Consider the following 8,471-nt stretch of genomic DNA (forward strand, 5'->3'; position numbering starts at 1 on the left):
GGTGAATTGTTTGGCTTCTGTTGGCTCAAGTTACTGCAGAATAAGATGCCTACAATTCTTTGGAGCCGCCCCCACCTTATTAAAGATAAGTTATAGCATAGACCCTACCACAAGCAACCAGAATTTAGCAAGTGTGCATCCATCTCTCTATCGAGATATCCCCATTCCTCATCAGTGACACTGAACTGCGCCCCCAACCCCATCCATTACACCCACACTCAAGAGTAGCACATGGATAAAAATTGCTTGCCTGAATAGTCTTATTCCCGTCCAATAGGATGGATGATAATGCCTTTGAATAAAGGTAGGACTAAGTGATATACATACCCCTTAGCCCCAGTATAAGCAATGGCCTTGTAGCCAACAGGCTCTGATCGTTTGTGAACAAGTTTATAAAATCCAAAACAAAACTAGAGGAAGGGGCCAGAGTAATCCATACTGGAACACTCAGGGCTCTGTATTAAGAAGCTCACATGAACAGGACATGGGCCAGCATTATTCCTGTTCAGATACCCTGGAGCTAATTAGAAAACCCATTGATTCTTTCTTTTCTACCTTCTTTCAGGGCTTTGAAACCTAGAGAAAGGACTCAGGCTAAGCAAGGTGATGAAAGCAGGATGAAAACCACACAACATGACCCCATTCTTCCTTCACCTGCCTCTTCCACAACTGGCTGCATCTGATACCAGTTGTTTACTTAGTAGGGATGACCTTCAGGTACCAGTCTCTGTTGATAGCAGCAAAAGATTGGAGTGCAGGGTGACTCAGTGTTCAGTCATCAATTTCCTAACAAAAGCCCTCTAAAGATTCTTTAAACTCTAAAAGAAACTAGGACTTATCAAACCAGCCATTTAGTGGGAATTTCCTCCTTTCTAATGCAGGGTGTCTTCAAACAGGTGGCTTCCCTAGTGCATTCCTGTTTGCTCCCAAAGATATTAATTTAGAATTCTTCATGGACTGCAAGCAAGGAAAACTAATTCTTGAATGATGTTAATAAGACAAATACTGATTTAAGAAAGAAGATTTAACGTAGGAAAATTCATTTTTTCTACAGAAAAAATAAGTTATCATTTATGTAGGGCTTAAAGGAATGCAAAGCACACTGTAAAGGTGATCTCATTTGATGTTCACAAGATCCCGTGAGGTAGGTGCAACTCTTGCCCAGTTTGACATACAAGGAAAGTGAAGTTAAAGTGATTTGTCCAGTGTAACCCAGCAGGATTTGAACTCAGGTCTTCCTGATTCTAGGCTCAGCACCCTTACCTGCTGGGCCACCATGCTTTCTTTTCCAAAAGAGCAGCACTGGATTTTCACAATATCCTCAGACGTTATTTATCCTCCTTCCTCTCTTTTTCTTCCCCTTCTCCTTTCCTCTGACCTAGCCTATTCACGTCCCATTCACACGTCCCAAGTCTACATCCCATTCACAGCTTCTCTATTCCCCTAAGGGACAAGCAGAAACCAGAAAAACTCAATTAAGCTCCGTATTAATGTATTCACCCCTTCCCCAGACATGCTTGCATATAAACAGAATCTTCCAGAATCAAAATCCACTTACCTTAGGGAATAAATTATGGAGAGTTTCAGCTCCATGGAAAGAAAAGACTTTCTAATATTGAGGGCTGTCCAAAATGGAATGGGATTCCTCAGGTCCTCATGGGGGATCTTCACTATAGTGGTGATCTTCAAAAGATTGAGATGAGCCTTCATTGGGCGCATTGGTTTGTTTGGTTTGTTTTGGTTTTTTTCATCAGATGTAAATGGTGTCAGTTTTTGATACAGATTATGGTCAGATAACCCAAATATGCATGCACTGAAAGACAGTAGGAGTCAAGCCCACAGTTCCCAGGTGTGAGGGAAGCCAGGTGTGGCTTAGCCCTCATTGTCACTGTCTCCAAAGGTGTGCTTGTCAAAAAGATATTCCTCTGTGTCAGAAACCAGGGCTCCCATTTTGCACAGGTTGGTTATGTGATCACTCAGGTCTTTGATGGACTTTACTTGTTGGTCCAGGTAGTGGGTTTTGATGAAACCATTTAAATGGGGGTCATTTCTGTCATTTACCAGCTTGTGCAGTTTCAGTAACGACTGACTGACTTTTTTCCAGGGGCAGAACACACTCCACTGCATTCAGCCCACTCTCGCAGTCATCTCGGTGTTACTTCTTGATGTCTTGTAGAAAGATGTGGCCACCACGCTGGTTCCGAAGTTTCGTCAGCTCCTCAGCGTGCTCCCTCTCCTAGCGGGACTGGTGGAGAAAGTACTTGGCAAAGTTCTTCAACAGTACATCATCTCAGTAAAAGCAGTAAGACATGGAGAGGTAAACATAGGAGGCGTTGAGGTACAGGTGGATCTGGCCCTTGATGGCGGCCTCCGAGTCCTCGTGGTAAGTCTGCAGCACCTGAGAGGGGGAGCATGTTGTCATGGCGTCCGCAAAGGCTGTGCAGGGGCTGGGGGTGAGACTCGGGCTGAGGCTTGGGCGGCGGCGGAGGGAAGGGAGGACGCGGGCCTGGGGAGGCTGAGCAGGTGGCTGCAGCGGTAACAGGAGGACAGAGGAAGTGTTGCTTAGTGGAGGTGAAGGTGAACAGGTGGCTAAGGGCAGCTCTGGCCAGGAATTCCGGGCAGCAGGTTCCGTACAAGCACCGATGAAGCAGGACTCCTTAGCGACTCCCCCTTCCCTGCGTTTCTGGCCGATTGGGAGAATTCTTGAAGAGTCTCTTTGTTGATGAGTTATATGAGTCATTTCGGAGGAACTTTGGGTGTTTCATCCAATATTGATTCTGAGACTCTCGAAACATAAAAGATTGAAATTGTTTAGCTGGTCGACAGGAGCATGGATTTTGATCTGAGCCATCTTTCAGCATCTGTTCAACGTCACAGGATACTGGCAGCCATGTATTTTGGCGTAAGTCAGTTCTTGGTTTTAAAGCTTTAGAAAAGGCTAATATCATTTTTATGGTTAAATCCCTATTCTAGGTAAAACTTACTACTTAGGAAATTAGATAAAAATTCAGTTGTTAGGCTATTAGCACAACAGCTAGCCATGCAAAATGTCATTGTTGGAGTCAATAGGAAAGCGTATCTTGCATGAATACCTGTATTTAGCAGCAAAGAGCCTCTCTGGAATCTGTTTCCTTTTGGAGCAAGAGGATGCGTTTGGAAAGAGGGAGCTGTTTTTTACAATGACGTTGTTGGAAGTGGAAATTTTACAAGGATGCTCTTGGAAGAATAGGGTTTGTGATTTTTTTAGGTTTCTTTTTGTTTGTTTGTTTGTTTGTTTGTTTGTTTTTGAGGAATGCTAAGTCGTCAACGAAGAGCAAATATTTCAATTGAACATTTAGGCTAGAGGAAGGGAGAAAAGAGAGAAAGGGAGCGATAAACTTTGAGGATCGTACAGTAAAAAGGTAGTTAACATTGAACATGTTTATAAAACAGAAACTCAGGAAGACTAACAAATAGGAGCTTCAGGCGACCTTTTCACTGAGTAATCTCTGCTCATTTCCCTTCTTTGTGTTCCAGGGAACATTGTCAAGGTGGACTGTCTGCAGGGGCCTGGAGAGCCTGCTGGCAGCTTTGTTGCTCCCAGCATCAGGGGAAGGTGTGGGGATTATATTCAGAGAGGCATTTTTACTTTTCTTTTTCATTCTTGCTGTGGTCCCTCTCCTTCACCAAGAAGTGTAAGTAGCCTATGGCAACCTGCTCTGTGCAAATGCCAGCTAGGGTTTTCACTTCTTGGGAAGCTGTGGAAAACTTGGGCTTGTGAAAGCAGTAGCCCAATTCACCAAATATTGGAGACAGGCCCCAGGTGATGGTGCTCTCATCTGCAGCCATGATAATACTACACTTCCCAGAAGCCAAGCTTGTCATTGTCCAGTCACAGAGGCCCTGAACAGTTTTGAGACACATGGTGAACTCCAGAGAAGTGTTGGTAGCACCCCAGAAAAACAGGCCACCAACATCACTGATTTCGAAGGGACAGGGATAGCCAGTGAAGATTTTCCTGGCCTCCTGGCCCAGGAAATTGAACAGCTTCACCAGACGAGGGATCATATTATCCTTCTACTCTGCGTGACCCAGTCAGCCATCCCCTTCAAACACCCAAGAAAAAACACATTTCTAAGAGTCGAGAACCAGAGTGTGATTGGTGCCACAGGCAACACTGCAGACAACGACACTGGCGACTGGCAAAATCTGTCCATCTTTTGTCTTCTCAATGAAGATGGAAACCAGCCGGAGACCAGCTTACACTCATATTCTGTTCTCTGAGGCTGGGTAATGAATTTCCAGTCAGAACTGTGTCCCAGCTGACCATATTCAGGGCACCCAAAGGAGTAGAGGTTTCGTTTACAATCCATCATCATGCTGAATTCAGCTCCACATTTTGGTATTTGGCTGGCCATTGTAACCTATCTGTGCAAGAGTGAGGATGGCATTAGTCTGGTTGCCAAGGCTATGTTGCCCCAACTTATTCTCTGCAAATGCAAACACACAGCCAGTTTCTGTCAAACATGGAGTGTGGTTCCTCCCAGGCAGCAGAAAAGATCACTTCCTTGTTGAGGACCTCCATGAGTTTTGGGGCTTCCACTGTCTTGCTGTCACACAGTCCCAGTTATCCCTTTTCATTGTGATCCCAGCTCCACACTTCCCTTCTGTGGTGAAGAGGAGACTTAGAGCAGCACAGGGGTCAGAGACCACCATCCACACCCAGACCTGAGAGAGACAGGCGTTTCTGTGGGGTCCCAAAAGTTCTGCCCCAGATTGCTGTAAGCAGCTTGCTATGTAGTCACTTCCTTCTGAAAACTAAGTCCCAATTGGTTGTTCCCAAAATCAAAAGATGCCCTCTGCCTTTAGAGCCTTCAGGATAATGGGAGAGGGAAAGAGCCAGGGTTACCTGGCCCCTGACCTGCACTCACAATCCTCTCCTTTGTGTGCTCCATCTCCAAGATGATCAAGAAGGACTTTTACAAGGATGCTGGGAATTCTTGGAGGAGGTTAAAGCAGGGGAAGACAATGGCATGACCTTTGGCATCCCAGCAGAGGCCTCTTGGAGTTTAGGACTTTATGGCCTATGAGAATCCTCCTCCTCTCTTGCTGAGGCCAGGAGAATAACACCCAGGCAGCGGGACTGACTCAGTTCCCAGAGGTTGCCGATTCCTGATGCCCCTGGCTTGAGACGTGCTTGGACCACCTTCCTTCTGTCCAACAACACCCCGACATTCTAGTTGGGGGTAGTAGTGAGAGAAGCCCCAATACCTCCGTGTATCTGAGGTGATCAACAAAGGTGAGCCAGACAGCAACGTGAGCCACATTTAGTGGTCAGCAGAAGAACAAGTTACTAACCTTCCATGATCTCCTGAAGCTGAGGCTTGGGACGGGGCTAGACACATAACCTTCAGTACCTACACACTGAGAGGAGGTTTAGTGTTTTCCCTTGGGACATTGGCATTGAAAGGCTTTGGTTTTAATGTTTTTTCCTCTATTTACCCTATTACCTAGCTCTTTCAATACTTAGATTATGTGTATATCTATCTATCTATATATGTATATATATATATTCGTATCCCTATCTATATCTAATTTGTATCTGTATCTGTATCTATATATATCTCCATATCTATACAGTGTATATATATATATATATATATATATATATGTGTATACATATATATATATCTGTATCCGCATCTATAGCTATATCACTGTTTGATCTGCTTATGTTTCTATTTCGATATCAATATTCAATCTTTATCTGTAGGCATATTTGTCTATATCTATATTCATATCCATTCCTCTGTCTAATCTGTATTTACATATCTGTATCAGTATATCTATATTCATATCCATATTTATATCCATACCTCTCTCATCTCTGTAGGTTCTTATTTTCATATATATCTCCAATTTGCATCTGTAGCTATACCTATCTTTATCTATATCTATACTCATGTCCATATGGATATCACATCTGTATACATGTTTGTACCTATATTTATATCTTTATCTGTCTATATGATATCTCTATGTGTATTGATATATTCATATATTCATATCCCCATCCATAGAAAATCTGTGCCTGAAATCTTTATCTATATTAATGTCCATATCCATATCTAATCTGTACCTATATCTGTATCTATCTCTATCTACACATAAACATACACAGATACACAAATATGCATGTCTCCTACATGTTTGTGTATATGAATATTTTCTGTGCATGGATTTAAATTCTCAACCCCAGTGCAAGGACAAGACAAGAGATTCTGAAGTAATGACAAAAGTTTCCCTAGTTAATGTGTTATTCTTCAAATAGATATTTGGTCATAATGTCCCCTACCCTTCCCTCTCTAGGCCCACCTAGCCTTTTTCAAAGCAGTAGTGAAAAGCATATGTTGTATCCTGTTTCTTTTCTCTCATTCATATAAATTTTCCGTTGCTAAACTCAGCTCACTCTGTCGGTGTGAGGGGGCCTTCTGGCAGGAGAGATAATCAGCAATGATCCCTTCTCTTTCCTAAGAAAACTTCTAAAACAGTGTAGGGGGAGATTTCTTTTATTTCAAAATCTGAGTTCCCTTGTCAGTAAGAACCAAGAAGGGATATTGATTAAAACATAGAATTTTATCATCCTAACTTATATAAAGCGGTGTTTGGGCTCCTGTGTCTGCATCTTTAATTAAAGAAGTTCCCTCATTAAATACTTTTTTTTTCCTTTTGCCAAATTTATTGATGAATATAATAGCGAAATAGTTCTCCCCACCCATTTCTGGCCAAAGGGGAAGAAAACAACAACCCACATCACTGTGCTTTTTTAGTTTGCTTTGTAACAGAGATCTTTCCTTCTTCTCTGTAAAAACTACTTTTCTATTAAATGAGGGCAACTAGGTGATAGCTGGTCTGAAGTCAAGACTGTCTAAGTTCAAACCAGGCCTCTGGCACTTTACTGGTGTGTCCTGGGCAAGACACAAGAAAATGAAAATAATAATACCTATCTCCTACAGTTGTGAGGACCAAAGGAAATATTGGTCTAATGATTAACACAGTATCTAGCACACAGTGGTGCTTAATCCGAAGAGTGGGGGAATATTCTCATAAACACACTCACAAACATTTACTAGAATTAGCTAGAGGAAAATAAATTCATTGCCAAGTACTGAACCAATGAATTTCATACATATGTATGTACTCACACATATATTTAAATGCCTTGTTAGTTCTATTATTTTAGTTGGAAAAATTATGTATTTGAATGAGGTTTACGTATATGAATGAATAAAAATAAAGATATGCTACTCATTATTTAACTGTTTATTATGGGAGTTCTCAAAATTATGACGCTGCCTTTTGTTTGAGTCTGGATATGTTTCATGGTAGCTGTTTAGGGAATGCCCAGTGAGAAAACTTCTACCATTCAGGGGATCAGTAATTATCTTGCAACATATGGTCGTACAATATTGCTCAGAGGCCTGAAAAGTTATGTTAACTGTCTAGTGCATTTTTCTGGCAGAATCTGAACTCAGATTTTCTTTCTCCAGAGACCAGTTTGTTATACTGCCTCTCCTGGAAGTTACTGAGGGAATCCAAAATTGTAACCTGAGTATATATTCATGAATTGGCCACTTATATAATTAAATGTCACCATTCCTACTTAACATTAACATATTTCCAAGGCCATCCTGTTTTGTCCTTGTCTGATGTGGTGACCCTGCACAAGTAAATTTTCCTAATATCATCTACCTCCCACAGTTGTGAGAATCAAATGAAGTAATAGTAAATTGCTCATGAAGTGCTTAGCATTGTGCCTGGAACATAGTTAATTCTACAGAAATGTGAGTTATTATTATCATCATCAGGGTTGTTATTATTTGTACATATAGGAAAAGAACCAAGCCCCACCATTAGACTGTTGCAAGCTTCAGGGATTTTCCCGTGTGCCATTAGCACTTTTACCACTAGGGATCAGCAGTGTGTCTAATGCCAGACACCCTCTCAGATCTAGAGCCACATACCCTGAATTGAAAGTGCTTTGAGAGCCCCGTTCCTATTTGTAGGAGACCAAGGGCTAATCCTCAAATTACATCCCACTAAAGTTTGCTTGAAATGTGTCCAATTTGTGTATAGTTTCTTTTGTCATTTCTTTGCAGTCCCCTCTGACTTATCAAAAGAGGCACCTATTTAGCATTTGCTGGTAATAAGTGGGGAAGAGGCCCTGAATGCCAATTCAACTGTTTTGTATTTTAAGTAAACTAGTGAGTTTCACTTCTGTTATGTGACGGCATCCATTGATAATGAAATGGCAACTCTTTGGAGCAATAAATTTATCTCCTAACCAGTCACTCATCTTTGACTACCAACTACTGAAACAGCCTTTTCACACGTAACACAGTTAGAAGTACCTTCTCCCTCATGGACAAAAGAACTGATGAACTAAGCAGAGATTCTTCAATATTCTCCAGAAAAACTCTCACATCCTCCAT

General features: G+C 41.8%; 2 pseudogenes; both read right to left on the reverse strand.

Moving 5' to 3' along the window:
• Positions 1-1,609: 1,609 nt before the first annotated feature.
• On the reverse strand, positions 1,610-2,422 carry LOC140524011 (ferritin heavy chain-like; annotated as a pseudogene).
• Positions 2,423-3,585: 1,163 nt separating this feature from the next.
• LOC140507562 (protein RCC2 pseudogene) lies at positions 3,586-8,471 on the reverse strand (annotated as a pseudogene).

This window comes from Notamacropus eugenii, chromosome 1 (genome assembly GCF_028372415.1).
Source record: "Notamacropus eugenii isolate mMacEug1 chromosome 1, mMacEug1.pri_v2, whole genome shotgun sequence".
NCBI classification, from domain to species: domain Eukaryota; kingdom Metazoa; phylum Chordata; class Mammalia; order Diprotodontia; family Macropodidae; genus Notamacropus; species Notamacropus eugenii.